Source organism: Anser cygnoides, chromosome 5, assembly GCF_040182565.1.
Source record: "Anser cygnoides isolate HZ-2024a breed goose chromosome 5, Taihu_goose_T2T_genome, whole genome shotgun sequence".
Lineage (NCBI taxonomy): Eukaryota > Metazoa > Chordata > Aves > Anseriformes > Anatidae > Anser > Anser cygnoides.
In genome coordinates, this window is record NC_089877.1 from 43,176,572 (window position 1) to 43,193,784 (window position 17,213).

General features: G+C 44.2%; 1 protein-coding gene across 8 annotated transcripts in view; it reads left to right on the forward strand.

Moving 5' to 3' along the window:
- Positions 1 to 17,213, forward strand: part of ESRRB (estrogen related receptor beta) — a 170,839-nt gene that overhangs the window by 112,155 nt on the left and 41,471 nt on the right. The gene's annotated exons all lie outside the window — the stretch shown is intronic.

Below are 17,213 nucleotides of genomic sequence, written 5' to 3' on the forward strand. Positions count from 1 at the left end.
AAAAGATCTCTCTCAACAACTCGTGGTCTAAAACTCTATCCAGCAGTTCTGCAGGGACAGAGGAACTTTAAAGCGTTTGCAGATTTGTCAGGAACTTAAACACCTCAGCTAAATTACGCACAAAAAAATAGGAAAACGAACATTGATGTTCATGTTTGCACTGCCTTTGTGCACAGTCAGGAACAACCTCTCCCAGCCCTGCAGTCCAGGCTCAGTGGCTCCCTTGCTGATCCCTGTTCTGTACCAGATTTGCTGTGGATGCCAAGTGGTGAGTAGCACTGCAACCGGTACATCAGTAGAGCAGAATAGGTGGTTCAGGCGTATGTGGGATGAGCAGTGATTTTCCTACTAAGTAGCTGCTGTCAACCCGGTGGACTGGAATTCTCTCTGGGGAGTTCATCAGTACAGCATGGGGAATGTTTTTTCTACTTGTAGCCATTTTGATTTGCAGCTTGGATTCCTTAAATTCATCCGGTTTTGAGAATAATGATATTTGCAGGGTGGGAAGGTGGGAAGTAAGAAAATTGCTTGAACAGGGACCTCTTCTTTGCAAGCAGGGTAATTGTCAGATGCACCTAGAGCTTGTACTATTTATTTGCTTATCATGAGTCAAAGGAAATAATTGGATCATTATTAGACCTTTTTAGGGAATCTGTAGTTGCTAAATTTCCTCTCTGGACTGAATTGCATAGGGTGGACACATCTGGCACAGGTGACTGCAGTGTGGTTTCCAGAGGATGCTCTGGCCAGTCACCTGCTGAGGATGGCACCTGGTGACTGAGATGTGTGAAGGGATTCACTGTGCCCCATGACTTGCAGGAGTTGGGTAGGGCCATCAATCTGTGCAGAGGGACTGGTGGGAGCAGAGTGTCTATTAACCTGAGTGGGGATTTCTGAGAAAGCCCTCTACTGGGAAAGATCTGTTCATCTTGCTTTCCTTACCCAGGGACATCTGAAATACAAGTGTATTTGGAGAAGGTGATTTAACATTAGGAGACAAGTCTCCAGAAGTCCAGTGAAGGGCATGGAGTAGCTGCAGTGTTCAACATTCACATGACTCTTCAGATCCTGAAGTCCAATCCCTCTTCAGATCAATAGAAATCCCTATTTAATTTCAGTAGTAGTTGGATCAAGACTTAAATGAAGGGATAGGATCCTGTCCCGACTACTTCTGATTTATTTTGACTGTAGCTACAAAATGCTGGGTAGGGTTCAGGTAGCAGATAGAATTTTTATACTAATTTCTAACGATTTTCCTCAGCACGTTGTAAAATGAAGCACTCAGCAGCACTCCTTCTCATGAGTGAATGAGGAAGAAGTTTCATTCAAGCTCTCATCAAAGTGGATAAAAAGTCCAGGTCAATTTTTGTAAGTTGATAGGGAGCCAGGGTTTCTGAGCTTCTGATCACATGCCAGCAGTGATTTCATTGTGATACAGAAGGAAAGGGGAAAAGCTTAAACAGCAGATGGAAAAGCAGAGCTGGATTTCTCCAGCAGCACACAGTTTTCAAAATAGAGGGGTTAAGTTTTATCTTCATGCTGCTCCTTGACGCATGGCTAATCCCTACTATGCAAAAGTGATGATGAATACAGGATGTCCACTTCACATGAGTTGATGGCACAGCTTCCATGATACTCTTGAATTCCAGAACTTTTCTGTAGAGTTCCAACTCTTCAGATGATTTAGATCGAATTTATTTGCCAGGATCTCTCTCCTTAAGCTGCCTGGCTAAAGAGGATAAGGTAACAAATGTATCAAAACATTTCTATATACATTAGAACATGCATGTTTCTGAGTAAATGTAAATAGAGAAGAGAGACCTGCTGAGTGAAGTGCAAGCAGAGGGCTGTCTGGAAGATGTAAGGAGTGCAAATGTTTTTTCATCCCACATTTGGCTGCAACCTGAAATTTTAAGCAGAGTGGAAATTCTGTTAAAGTTTGTTTTGAGGAAACTTCCAATATTTTGTTTCATTATGTTCTTGAAACAATGCACACTTGGTCAGTCAAACAACACATGAGACAGCACATGACAGGCTAAACAAAGCACTAGGAACAAAGCAAAATTGAACATCTCGTTTTGTTTAGTCTTGTTTCGGCAATCTTACAGTAGAAAATATTTCCAAATTTGAATTAGTTTTGTAATGAAATGGAAAAGCATTTTTAAAGAAAAGTTCTTGATGAAGAACTTCTAGTGAAGTCTAACTGTGAAGCAGAATAGAAAAATGGGTTGTATGGTGGCGTGGTCAGGAGACAGTTGGTGTGTGAAGCAGCACCCAGGGAGCTGGAGGTAGGATTAGGTGGTGTTAGAGATAAGGTTATTGTGTAGATTGGGTCACAGGGGATTGGGCTTAAAGTGAAGCCAGATTTGGGAGGAGGTCACTGACACATTTGTTAAACCAGTGTTTTATTCCTCTCTGGCTAGCTTGCATGCAGGAAAATGCTAACTTCTCACTTCTTACATAGGCTAAGCTCTGGGCTGCAGTGCTGAAGAAAGATGTTCAAATTCTGCTGATAATCTGGAGTGGAAGCCATCATGTGGGCACAGGGGCTTTATCCACGCGCTTGGTGGATGAGGGAAAGGCTGTGGATGTGGTTTACCTTGACCTCAGTAAGGCTTTTGACACAGTTCCCCACAACATTCTCCTCAAGAAACTGGCTGCTCGGGGCTTGGACTGGCGTACGCTTCGCTGGGTTAGAAACTGGCTGGATAGCTGGGCCCAGAGAGTTGTGGTGAATGGAGTCAAATCTGGTTGGAGGCCGGTCACTAGTGGTGTCCCCCAGGGCTCGGTACTGGGGCCGGTCCTCTTTAATATCTTTATCGATGATCTGGATGAGGGCGTCCAGTGCACCCTCAGTAAGTTTGCAGATGACACCAAGCTAAGTGCGTGTGTCGATCTGCTCGAGGGCAGGAAGGCTCTGCAGGAGGATCTGGATAGGCTGGAGCGATGGGCTGAGGTCAACTGTATGAAGTTCAACAAGGCCAAGTGCCGGGTCCTGCACCTGGGGCGCAACAACCCCAAGCAGAGCTACAGGCTGGGAGATGAGTGGCTGGAAAGCTGCCTGGCCGAGAGGGACCTGGGAGTATTGGTTGATAGTCGGCTGAATATGAGCCAGCAGTGTGCCCAGGTGGCCAAGAAGGCCAACGGCATCCTGGCCTGCATAAGAAGCAGTGTGGCCAGCAGGTCTAGGGAAGTGATTGTGCCCCTGTACTCGGCTCTGGTGAGGCCGCACCTCGAGTACTGTGTTCAGTTTTGGGCCCCTCGCTACAGGAAGGACATGGACGTGCTCGAGCGAGTCCAGAGAAGGGCGACCAAGCTGGTGAGGGGTCTGGAGAACAAGTCTTACGAGGAGCGGCTGAGGGAGCTGGGCTTGTTCAGCCTGGAGAAGAGGAGGCTCAGGGGCGACCTTATTGCTCTCTACAGTTACCTTAAAGGAGGCTGTAAAGAGGTGGGGGTTGGTCTGTTCTCCTACGTGCCTGGTGACAGGACGAGGGGGAATGGGCGAAAGTTGCGACAGGGGAGTTTTAGGTTGGATGTTAGGAAGTACTTCTTTACCGAAAGGGTTATTAAGCATTGGAACGGGCTGCCCAGGGAGGTGGTGGAGTCACCGTCCCTGGAGGTCTTTAAAAGACGTTTAGATGTAGAGCTTAGCGATATGGTTTAGTGGAGTACTTAGTGTTAGGTCGGAGGTTGGACTCGATGATCTTGAGGTCTCTTCCAACCTAGAAATCTGTGATACTGTGATACTGTGATCTGTCCATCGTTCTGGTTAGCACACCCATCTGCACACTCCATTCTTTTAAGCATAGCTGCTGATTAACCCTCAAAATGCTCCTGAGAGGTCATTCAGGACCATATCTGTGCCTTTCAGTTGGTGAAGCGGTGTCTTGGAGAGCTGCAGCAACTTGCTGAAGTCTACAAGATTAGTGTTAAGGTTGGAATTAGACTATGAGACTTTCTGGCTGCATCGTAAGGGCTTACTACATTATACTTCACTGCCCTGTGTCCTAAGTACAAAACCAGTGACTAGGAGCCATAACATATATATGGGTCCTTGGGCTGTGTTTGTGGCTGGGGAAAGATGTGTTCTAGGTATAGAATGTATCAGAGACTCTGCTTCCAATAGATTGGGCTCTGAGAAAGGATGGGCAAAAAGAGACCGATCTGGGAGACCAAGGTCTGCAGCACAGACATCACAGGCTCAGTTTGCCAAGGGCAGAGTGAACTGGGAGCTGGCCACACAAAGCAGATGAAGTGTGTGTGTGTGGAGTTATAGATCCTGTCTTTATGCATCACATTGATCTCGTTCATTGTGTTATACTTAGCATTTTGTTTATATAATGTCAGGGTGTTATATGGGTTTGTTTATTTTTAACTCATGGATGACTGGCAGTTTCAGTCTGGATTCTGTCTGGTAATGAGATGGAAGAGAGTCCAGGTCTGGTGGGAGATTTTTGTCAAAGGATTTGTGGAAATTAAGAGAAATGTATTTTCTTGATTATTTGTATTACCTTGTCACCTGGGAGCTAAGTCCAACACCCTCCCAGAGACATGCTATGCAGGGGGTGGTGAATGGACTTAGTAGCATTTACATGCACTGCTGAATGGCCGAGTCAGTTTTTGATGCATGTAAAGTTGGATTTAGAAATTGAGTTAGGAAAAAAGAAGGGGGCCCAAGGTGCATTCTTCTTCATGCAGGAGGATTCTGGGGCAGAGACAGAGAAAGCAAGACTATCTGGTGGAGCACATCACATGAACAGAAGAGTTTGGGGCTAGAATCTGTCTCATAACCAGTCATGCCTGACCTCACTCTGCTGGTGGCTACTCACTGGCTTGCTATTTGTGCTCTTTCCCATTGTAGGTGGGATTTGAGTGAAACTGATTTGGGGATTTGGCAAAGTATTCCCTGATGTAAACAGAGTGCTGAATCAATAGAGACCAACACCTGCCAAAGATCCAACTCTTACCAACACATCTGGATAACCCTTTCTCACTGTTTCACCACCATGCTCTCCAGAGGCAGTCACATTTCCTTCTCTACTGGAGGAACTGTCAAGGACTAAGAGGGTTTCCTCCCTGCAGGTTTACACACTGCAGCCCACATCCAGCTCTGGGGCCAACTGAACCCCCGTAGTCCTAGGCTGCAGAATCTGCGTTAGGAATGACCCTGTTTGCCCCGATGGGTTTGCAGTGCTCACTGCTGGCTCATCACCAGCCATTGATTTCCATTTCCCATTGCTCTGAACTCTTGCGTGGCTCACACACAGTGAGCTCATTCTGTCTGCTATGAGCTGTCAGGGGAGGGGGTTGGAGGGGATGTCTTTATCTTCTGAGACCTCCCACCGTCAAAATATTTGGCAAAGCTGTGTTGTAAATGGATTTGTGCTTCTGCCTATCCCCGCCCCTTGTCCAGGTTGCTCACACCTTCTGTTCCGCACACGTCTGTTCCCCTTCAGCCCAGTCCTGTCTGTCCATCTCCCTCTCCATCTATGCATCTAATGGAGGTTGGTAATCCCGTTAGGTGCTTGGAGCAGGCGCTGCCGAATTTGCTTGCAAACGCCTGTGCCAGGTCGAGTGTCATTGCCAGCAGCGCTCTTGGCGGGATGAAGGTTGCATTAGTGAACAGTAATTGAAATGCAAAATAACATTTTGATCGAGCGAGCAGGCTGTTTATTTATCAGATCAATAGCCAAAATGCCCCATCTGGAGAAGTCAGCGTGATAATAAGTGATAGCATTCCAAGGGCAAACGGAACAAGCACAGTGGGGAGGACACGCGGGCAGGGTGGGCTGGGTCACACCGGGCCGGGGGTTGCTGAAACTTGCTTCTTTTTGGGTCCCTTCTGTGAAAAGGGTAGCCCCCCTCCTCGTAGCATCTGCAAAGGGTTCCAGACCCTCTCTGGATAGAAAGCAAAGAGTTTTTAAACACTAAATATAACAGAGTGCAGACATCTGTAAAATCATGTGCAGTCTTCTCCCTCTCATGCTCCGGTAGACACAGGGCTGTGATAGGGGTGCAGACTGCAGATGATGTAGCCCAGTTAAGCAGTGGGGTTTTTGTTGTTTTGGTTTGGGAGCGGAAGGGGTGTTTCTTTTCATGTTTTTGTTTTGTTTTTATCTTTTTGCTTTAGTGCATTAAGTTTCCTGTAAAGGTCTGAGCACTCCCTGTGATGGTCTGGAAATATGAAGTCATAGTTTGGCTTCTGTAGTGAACTACTGGAATGGTATTTAGGTGCATCGACATAATGAGGAAATGAGAGATGTGTGAGGGTGAGGAATGGGGTTGTGTGCATATATATATGCATACCCAGTATACACAGATACCCTGCTGAAGGTAGCCTTTGTCCTATGTAGCATTTAAGCCTGGCTCAGAAAGGTGCTGTGTGAAAGTGTAGAAGGAGCTGTAAATCTTTGTAGGTGCCCGACTACCTTGTCTGTGTTGCTGTGTCTGTCTTGGCTTCTGTTTTTCCATTAGTAGGGATGCTAAATACAGGGAAAAAGAAGTGAAATGGGTTGATCATGCAGGCTTGGTTTCTTTTCTTTCATGTTCGAAAATAGTAACAGGGTAAAGTGAAAACTCCCTGGGATGAGAAGATCTATTCATCATGATAGGAAGGAACACATTTATTTATTTATTTTAAACTACATTCAGTTAAATTTTCAATGATGTCAATTTGGAAGGAAAGTGTAAGGAATTTAAGGACATGTGGCTTTAGAATTCCTTTTGGACGGGAGTTCTTGTTGGTTTCTAGAGAAAAGCACATGCAAGATAAGCCAGAGTGATGGGGAAAATGAAGTATGTGCTTGTTCTGTTACACAATTTTCTGTCTAAAGAGTGTTTTGTTGCCCATAATTTCCTTCTCATCTCTTGGCTCAGGCAAGTAAGAAAGCAGGACACCATGGAGCCTGAGTTAGGGCTGGGCTCAAGTGGACTGGAAGGTACTTTGTCAGTCAAAGTAAATGGGGACAGTCTGGAAGATGGATGAATGAAATGGATTTAGAACAAGTCATTAGGGTTCAAGGCTGGAATTTGGGTCAGCTACAACTGGCTACTTAGTATATACAGTCTGTTGTAGAAAATCTGCTAAATACCTACCAAAGGTGGGGTTTTAAAGACTCAGCAAAATTGAACCTTGGGGATATCTTAAATAGGTAGCTAAAGATAATCCTGTTACAGTAGTCTAAGGTGTGCAGAAGGAAACTGGGTGTTTCCAACATCTAGTCTTCTCAACCCTGTGGTGTTTGTTAGCTACAGTTCTTTCATGTACTCACTTTCTTTGCTTGTTCAAGTACTGCATCTTGGTCTTAGTTTGTAGCATGAGCCTCTTGTCTGTCCTTGACCCACATGCAGTTCTCCTCTTGTGCCTCCCTCCTCACTCATGACCCCACTCACTCTCACTTCCATAATTTTCCAGTGGTTTTGGGAGAACTTCCTGCCAGATCCAGTGCTTGCTCTCACACTGTTATCTTGGTTTACTTCTGTAGCATCTTGGAAATGGTTCCACGCGAGTTGGGGATTTAAAAAAAAAAAAAAAATCCAATTGAAAAGCACTAATTGCTCATTGTTATTTTGCATGCTGTAATTTATGTGGAATTAATTTCATTCAGTTTTTTTTTTTCAGGATCTATCTGGTTTTGAGTAATGTTTCTCATGATGAGCCACTTAATTATAGATTTCTCCAGGAGCTACAGGTGGAATCTAGGTAAAGCTCATCTATCCTGACTGGATTGTCTTAGCAGAGATGGGAGAAAAAGGCAGCGTCTTGCCACAGCTATAAGTTCTGAGGTGTAAGAAATAGAAACTCTCCAAAAAAATTAACAACTGCTCAAACTCAGAGAATTCCTAAATGCCTCCAGGCTGGAGAACACATAAGTTCAGATTTTCTCTGAATAAACTTACAGTACCTTTTCAGTAAACTAGTATTCAGAAGAAATATTGATTCTTTAGTCTTTTTTTACATTTGTTTCTAGGATGATGTTCTTGATAAGTGGGTATCTCTGATCCTAGGTCCTTTCTCCCTCTCTCACTATAATTAAGCAATAGTTCCTTGCCTTCCTTTTTGTTCTGCTATTGTTCATCATGAATTGTAGGTAAGGCTGAAGGGAAGGGTGCCTTCAGTGGATATCTTGAAATGCAAGGAAGGGCAGGGTGAGGAATTTGCACTGGTGGCAGTTTTCTGTCAGAAATGCTAGAAGGGTAGTGACTGAAAGAAAAGGTCTATGTGAGATGAGACGAAGGATCAGGCTGGGATGCAAAAATGAATGTGACATGAATGACTGTGATGGAAGTTTTCATTTCCTTGCCCAGCCAAAAAGGTGAAAGCAAAATTCTGACGTATAAGTGTTTGAAGTGTGCTCTACTGAATAGGTTGTTGTATGAGTCTCATTCACAAGTGTCTGAAGGACACTGAAGGTACTACTAAGAGAGATATAGATTAGAAGTGCCCTAGACAGGCGCAGTATAAAGAAAGACATTCAAGAAGAAATGAAGGTCTAGCTGAGCATTTCAACAGGGATTGAGTTCCAGCTTTGCCATAGCAAGCAAAATTTTTGAGCTGGTGTGATCAATCTTCCAAATGCAGAAGTATTGGGGGAAGAAAGTATAGACAGCCTGGAAATACGGAATGTAGAATGACAGTATGGGGGCAAAAAAGGGTGATGGTAGTATTTGGATAAACAGTGAATGGTAAGTGAATCCTGGTCCTTGGTTTGCTGTGGTATCAACAGTAAGTATAAGCCAGGAGCAATAGCTCAAGTGCTAAAGCAATTCACTCTGGAGGGAGTGCCATTAGTACACCAGAGGGCAAGGTACTTTCGAAAGGCAACGTGTTAATAAGAGAATGAACTGATAATATATGTCACACCTCCAGATTAATTGTCACTTCATCTGTGTAATACTTCTTGTCGTTTACTAACAAGAGTGTTGTCCTAAGGGTGAAGAGAAATTACAAGAAGAAGGAGAGGGATGAAGGCTAGCAGGAAATCCATAATGTCTTCTGCCCACGAGAAGGCTTTTTATTTATTAAGCAGCCTCCAGACAGTTTGCTGCAGCAGCTTTCATCAGCGTGAGCTAACCTGGGCTAGAGCAGATCTACCGATACGTAACTGGGCTCTGGTTATGCAACAGGTCAAAGGGATAAAATGTCTCCAGGGCATTAGACAAGCAAATACTATTTGTGTAAGAGCCAGAGTATGAGCAATTGTCCCGCATCTCCTTATCTTGCAGAAGAGACCAGCTTGGGCCTCCTTTGCCCATTCCTCTGCAAGGAATCTGTTCTTCCAGTCTATATGGCAGAACTGGTGTCATACCATGACCCACTTTGGTAGATCTCATACTATGCACTTCTCAGGGCTGAGCACTGGAGACGGATCTCTAGATAGGCTCTTGCAGCTAGGGAGATGTGGGACTTGTTGGTTTCCTTACCGATTTGCATTTTAGCATCTTCAGCCTCCTGACTCAAAAGTCCTTCTCTTGACCTCCTAAAATTATAAAGCAAATAAAAAAAAAAATCCGTATCTGTCTCCAGAGCAGGGGTAAAAGGCAGGCCAAGTGTGATGCGTTTTTACAAAGTAAGCCAGATCCAGATGCCCAGCAAAGCCAGATGTGACAAAAAGGTTGCAATTGGAATTAGGATGGTGTCAGGATGGTTACATATATATAACAAAAGGCTGGCAGTTGGACCTTGATACAACCTGACAGTCCAGGCTGGTGTTCATGCTGTGGAGTAGAAGTCACACGGTGCTTTCCACCCGAATTAGAGAGCAAACTCATCAGCATTTTTCTAAGCTGTGGTTTGTGTTTGTTCCAAAGACAAGTATGTGGTATTTGTGTGGGCATATTAGGGACAAATGTCTTGCAAACAGTCTGTCTGGGTCTTGCCATGTTCTACAGAACAGCAGCGTAGCCCATGCAAGCTAAAGGAAGCTGCTGCTAGCAAGCACGACAAACCCCTTAGAAATCATATTTGCACTCTGGAGAAAAATATTTAGGTTGGTTTGAGGTTCCGACTTTCTTGTCCTTTACAGCAAAGCAAAATGCTGTTACTTGAATAAAAACCTCTAAAGCCTAGGCACTGGTAACTTGGCAATTTATGTTTATGATCTGGTGTCCAACATTTTAACTAAACCCATCACCCGTGCAGTACCCAAGCTCTTGCCTAGCCCCAGAGAGAACTGGAGTTTGCCCTGGGAACAGGATATGTTCCTGTGTGATAGCAGATGCCCCAAACAGCTGCCTGGACTGTGGTGGGTACGGCTGAGTTACCCGCAGTGCAGAAGTGGCACATCAGCAGATCCCGTTATTCTTGGCCTGTTGTGTGGAGAGGACCTGCCAGTAGGGTTGAGGAAGTGTATCTCATTTGAAGTCTATATCTAGTGGACGAGCAGAACGGGTGGGTGTGCTGAGCCTTTCCTCCCCAGCGCCACGGCGGGTGTCCAGGAGCAGGGAGCTGTGTGTGAGCTGTCCATGGTGCAGGCCGGGAGCCCGGTGGGTGCGAGCCTCTCGGCTCCGTGACATGAACTCTTTGCGTACGTGACCCAAAATTACACGGGCTGTTATTGCAGCTGTCATGTCTAGCCTGCCACTTGGAAAAACGTTATTTATTTCTGTCTCCTGTATCTAAAAACAAACACCTGACAAAATTTGGCTTGTTCCTGGAGCTGCGGCGAGTGTTTGAGAAGCTGATCTATCGCTTGTCACCCAGCTGTGAGCTGCGAAGCTTTCTCATATGGCCTGCAGAGGACACAAAGTCTGTGTTGCCCAAATGGCACCATGGCATGATATGCACATCTCATTTACACATGCAGTGTAAGTTTGTCATCTGGGCTAACAAATACTGATAGTAAAAATAGGCCTGTAACCAAGAAGAGGTGGTATTTTTTTTATCTCTGTTTAACCATTGGTGTTTCTGCTGATTAAAGAGTCTTTGGTCTTTAGTGGTTGGTCTAAAAATGTCTGCAGTCCAAAGTGTGGTTTTGTCACAAGCTGGGACCTGAAGTAAGAAGATTTATACTGGCAGTCTTCTCAGTTTGAAAAAATAAAAAAGGAGGACAAGCTTGAATCCCCTGTGAGGACTCCCCGGTTGTGACCTTCAGGACTAAAGCACAGTTCCACAAGCACAGCCATAGGGCACCTGGAAGTTACAACCTGTACAGGCATGTTGCCTGCAGGGGTTTTCAATTTTATGGTAGATCTTAGGACTTTAAAAGTTCGAGATTTTAATTCTGTCAGGAATCCAGGTCCAGCTGTGAGAACCACCAAAAAAGACCATTTCTGACCTTTTGCATTGTTCCTTGTACCCAGAAAAAATAAGGTTTTGCCTGAGGAGGGTCTGAGAGAGTGTTCCCTTGCTCACTCCTTCCCTGAGTTCATCCTAGTCCTACAGATATACTTCAGCATTCATTCTAATGACAATTTCAGTCTTAATGTTGGAAATGTCCAGCATGTTGAGTTGGTGGGTGTGTGATTTTCTTAGAATATACTGGTGGAGGGACTGGCCTATATGGCAGAACTTCTGATGCCCATTCCTACCTTCTGCCAGGTAACCGGAGCATAGCACTGAGATAACCTTGAGTTTCTTATTGAAGGTCATGTAATGAGGATCAACCGTTAGAGAACATCAGAAGCAATGCCTCTAAACTTTCCTAGCTCCAGATCAGAATATGGAGTGCTGCTTGGAGAAGGTGCAGGGTCAGATACTTGGTTTTGCGTCAGCACTGAGAGCTCCTGAGATAGAATTAAGTTACTGAATTCTGGATATCTTAGCTGATAGAGAATCCTTTAGGTGGGGGAAAGTTACCATCTATTACAGAGCTGGGTATTGTTTTATTTGTCTTGCTAAGCAGGTGTGAGAGGTGTGTCTTTTTTTCTCTTGAGTGAAGACTTGTACATAGATAATACTAAATTCCTGTCATTTTCTTATCTAGAACTGGGGTAATGAGGTGAACATAGTTACAAATGACTATTTCTGGAAAAAAATAACCTCAAAGGAGGTTAATAAAATAGCCTTATCTGCATGGATCTGAAACTTGTAATCCTTCAGGTTTAAAAGGGAAAAAAAAGAGGAGGTAATATTTACTCCCTGGATTTATAACACTAATCTTTCTCCTTTTCTGGTCCTGTCCATCTAGAGTCTTTCTCTCTCATTGCTGCTATTGTTCTCAAGAGAGCATTGAACTTGAAAGCACTCCAGCTGCTGTAGAGGAGTAGCAAAAGGTGAAAGACTAGAGAAGAATTGGAGAAACTTGTAACGTTAACTCAACATCACTGCCCAAAGGAGATAACGCTGAAGGATAAACACTGTGAATGCCTAAAGCACAATCTTGATTTGGTCTAAATATGCATACCTACATCCAGGATCATAGAGATCAGAGCATGCTTGTCTGAGGGCAGTTACAGGCACACAAAGGCTAACAATGTTGTGAATGATAAACAGCAGTGGGTTTATGAAACAGGAGTAGGGCAGACAATAACCTTTCTTGATACAATTAGATAATTAGTGGGCAAAATGAAAGCAGTGGATAGACTGCCTCTGGACCATGCATGGGCTTTTGATACAAAGCTGTTCAAGATCTTATTAGGGAAATTAGATCAAATTGGTTTTGATACAAATCCTGTGAAATGAATCATGGATTAGCTGACAGAGTGTAAACAGAAGGGTTAGAGACATTCTTTATCCTTCTGCAAAGGTGGTATCCAAAAGGGCAGTGTTTCAGTTTTAAATAGCCATTTGTGTCCTGGAGGAAAAAGTAAAAGACATGGTTCTTGAATTTACAGTTGACACACCTGAAAATATTAGAAACAAATCGGAGTAGAAAAAAGTTCTAGGCTGAAAAAAAACAAGTATTATTAAAAGGCCTTAGTAAAACAAGTGTCAGTTAGCAGTGTGTGGTTTAAAGGTGGTACTACTGTATGGGTCTACTTTGGAACAAGGAGAATCCAAATTTCACCTTGTGCAGAGCAAGGTGGCAAAAGTAGCTTATGTTCAGAGAGGTCCCGGTGAGACAGTGGGCATCAGGTGATGTGAGCTGGTGGGGAGCCTGATGGCTGGCAAAGCTGCTGCTTGGTCGGTAAGTCTGCCTGGCTGTGTGCTTTCCGGAGCGTCTCTCCCCGTAGCGCTGTGGCATTGCTGCAGTGTGCGATTCAGGGCACCTTGCTGCAAGAGAGACCCGGGCTGGTTGGAACAAGGCCAGAGAAGGGCCACAAAGGTGCTAAAGGGATTAGAAGGAATGACCTATGATGAGGAAAGGTGAAAAGAACGAAACATTTAGAACCTCTAAGCCTGTTACATGGGCACAGAAATAGTAACGGAGTTTCCTGTGCCAGCACGGAGGAGAGTTGGATCAAGTCTCTCTCCTTTTACATTCCTATTAAGGTAACTAGAGCTGAGCAAAATGGCTGTTCATCACTTTGAACTCTGCAAAAAACGTTTAGCTGCTCTTGAAGTTCAAGATGTCTTATTTCCTTGCCAGGGTACACGCTGAGTCTGTTTAAAAATCACCACAGGATCTCCATGAGACTTGTAGAAAAGTCAGAGCTGGTGAGGTTTGACTTGGTGTGTGCTGCCCAGCCGTAGCCAACTACGCAAGCTGTACCAGAGGCCAGAAAAGAAAAACAACCTCTAGAGTGGTGGAGACACCTTAGCTATGGTCTCTCATCTGTCTTAGTGCTTAGGGCTTTTGTCTCTAAAGCATTTGTTCAAACCTATCCAGAACTTGCTATATATTACTGTCTCCTGGAAAGAAACAGGGGTGTCCTCAGCTGTAAGGATGCAGGGGATGTTGCTCTCCTTGTCTGACCACCAGACAGTTGCTGTAACCACCAGCCTCCATAACTGAGGTTGTGAGTTGAGGAGTGAAATGGTCCTAGGAGACTAGTCCTGTTCGTTTGTTTGTTTGTTTGTTTGTTTTCTCCAGTGGAGGGAGACACCCCACTGAGTCTGTCTGAGGCAATCCCAGCCTCCCATAACTTGCTGGTGACAAAACAGTGCTTGTCTTCAGGTCTGTCAGTCCAGAACCAAGGTTTTTTATTTATTTATTTTTAAACGTTGAGGCCTGGACCTGTGACAATGGTACTGGGAACTGGTTGCAAACAACTTCCTAATAGTTCCCTGGTTTATGATGGGATGAGGGAACAGTGCTCCTAGGTAAACTCTGCGGTGGGATCTTGTCTTACAAATGGTGATTACACTTAGGAGTATGGTAGGCAGGACTTCCAAAAATACTTGTGAATCTCAGACAGTGAGTAGTTGACTGGATATATTGTACCGTACAACAATGGGAGAATTCACCCTGCCTCATGCTCCCATAACCAGACATGTCAGTAGTAGCTTTGTTTTCCTTAAACAGGTTTGACTTTGTACTTGTAAAGGGTACCACTAGGACTAGGGAGCGTACCAGGGTGAGGGTGGTTCATTTATGACTAACATGAGGAACACGAAATGTTATTCCCTAGTTGGAGTAGATAAAAGCATGGACACAGAGGACTTCTGTCACCTCTGCTTAACCTTAATTCTCTGAAGTCCTTCTGCTCCCAGTTTTCAGTATCTTTTGTAATATAGCTCAGAACTTTGTTTGTAGCCTCTTCATTTCTTCCCAGTCAGTGAATTCTGGGCATTTTAAGAGACAGAAGCTGGGATGTGAACTTCCCTGACCGAGTCTGACAGTGTAATTCACTTCCTTGTAATGCCTTTTTCACAGTGTTGTCCTCTCTCTGTCCTTATCATTGCAACTTCAACTTCTTTTACCGTGGAGTTCCTCAGTGCAGAAGAGTGTTTTATGGTGGTTTCGCCTTCTGCTTTAACCCTAACCTCAGGTTTCTGTGCCCGGTGATCTTCAGGTTTTTACTACGTATGCACCCCTCAGGTAGGGAAAGGTTCCAGAATTTGGTCAGCACAGCAGCTTTCAGCTTTGCTATGAGATACTAAGAACTGGTCTCGTCCAGCAAAGTTTCATCTTCCTTCACACGGTCAGCTGGTGCTACACCAGCAGATCTGCACTCTGTCTAGCTGCTCTGCAGGACTGAAGATGAATGCACCTGCAGTAATTATTCCTGTAACTGCTCCATGGCCTCTAGTCCAGCGTGACCCTCTGGGCAAGGCATGGGCATTCATCAACTCATCACACCGTCTCTGAGTGGGACCAAACTCTGGATTCCTTTCAAGTAACACCAGGCAAAGCAGCTCGGGAACGTGAGATGCCTGCCCATACTCTCAAGGTCAACAGTCCTGCTAAATAACAGGCTTGGCTGATCGATCCCAGAGATGGGAGATGAGGTCAAACATTGAGGATGAAACAGAGAAGGGAAAATTAAGAGATACTTGGGTCAAATGAGATCATAAGGATGCAGGACTGTGAAGCTGCTGCATATCAAGCATGTACATTCATATCCACAGACACACAGAAATGACGTGTATAACATGTGCACCCCAGCCTTGCTGTATCACTGAATGCTTTGTCCTATCCCCTGATGGGTCTGACCTCTTGGCAGGAGGAGTTGCCACAAGTACCAGGTAAATAGGCTGAAACTGAAATAGAAATAGAAATTACCCACATGACCATGGTATGGTAACTTTAAACTAGCAGAGCTTCCAAGAAGAAAAGTCAAGCATCCCCAGCCAGTCAGAATTCTTTGGACATGTCATCAGGAAAATCACTTGCTTGCACGTATTTAAGTTTTCTTAAAAGCTGTTGACAAATTGTCTTGCTGGAGGGAAAATTTAACCTCTCAGGTTAATACTATTATCTATTTATAAGCATCTGAGTCAGAAGAGTAGGCATGCCCTACCCAGAAAAGAAAGGGAAGTCAATTTTCAGCATGATAAAGGTTAACATGAATGACCCACAAAGATCTGTGTTGTGGTGTTTGATCCATGCATTAATGATGCACTTCCACTTGGAAGTGGGCGAACAATGAGACTCTGCAGACGACATTAAATTTTCAAGAAAGACTTCAAGAACTCCAGAGGATTGTAATAAAGCTGGGTACATGTACAGCACAGTGGTAGATGAAGTGCATTGTCGACCACTGCAGAGGGTTGCATTTCAGAAGGCATTAATTTGATTTTTCATAGATCTTAATGGATTTTAAATTAACTGTAGCAACTCAGGAAAAGATCTGAGGACCTTAGTAAGTAACTTGCTGATATAGTCTGTGGAAGAGATGGCAACAATTTAGATTTTAATTTGAAGAGGAAAAAAAAGCAAACAATATAAGGAGTTATATAAGAGATGGGCTGAAAATAACGTTGAAAATATGGTAGCGTCACTAGGTAATTGATGGCGTGCCTTTGTCTTGACTACTGTCCAGACCTTCAGCTGGAGGAGTGATGGAGTGGTGCCAGTTTCATGCTGCTGAAGAGTTGCCTCATTGAACTCTTCGGGACCAAACAGAAATAGCCAGACTAGAGGAAGTTCAGAGATGGATGATGAAGCAGATAAGAGGTCTGCAAAAACTTCTGCGTGACGAACAGATATATAGATAATGAAGAGCTGAATGAGGAGAGCACAGCAAAAGTACATTTCCTGAGAAGGAGAATCAGGAGGTGTTAAGGGAACCTGAAAGGCTGCAAATACAGCATGCACAATAGAAGTGGTTTTTTTCCTTTGTTCATAGACTGCACAAGTAGTCCCTGGAACTCATTGCCATAAGATACCATCAAAATTAGCAGAGTTCTAAAAAAAGACAATGTTTGTATGAGCAATAAGATTATCTATGACTACAGTAAATAAGAAGAAGAGCTTGCAAATTTGGTAAAGATGCTGTTCTTCCATTCACTTTGGAGCGTAAGACTCTAAGAAGTGAAAGTTTGAGAGAAGCTTCTCCCTGTAAAAGACTTATACTAGTAGATAGAAGAAAGATTAAGATTAAGCTGGAGGAAGCTTTTGATCAGATGATTTTCCTTCTGTTTCTGATCCCCCCCCTTTTAGTGATGTTAATGAAGGGAAGGAATGAATCCAACATGAAAATAACCCAAAGTCTTCTGTATTACAAATAAAAAGCCAAGCTGAGCACATCCTTCTTGCAGGGCGTGCTCGTGAACTCTTTGCTTGGAGCCAGGGTGGGGCATCCTGAACTAACCAAGAATCTTTTTCACTTGGCCTGCTACAGAGAGGCTCATTTCTTTCTGTTGTTGTGGGGATACCTGGAGTGGGTGGATTGCGCCTCATCAGCACTGATACCCCTTCCCAGCAGTGTAAACTGGAGGGCCTGAAGTT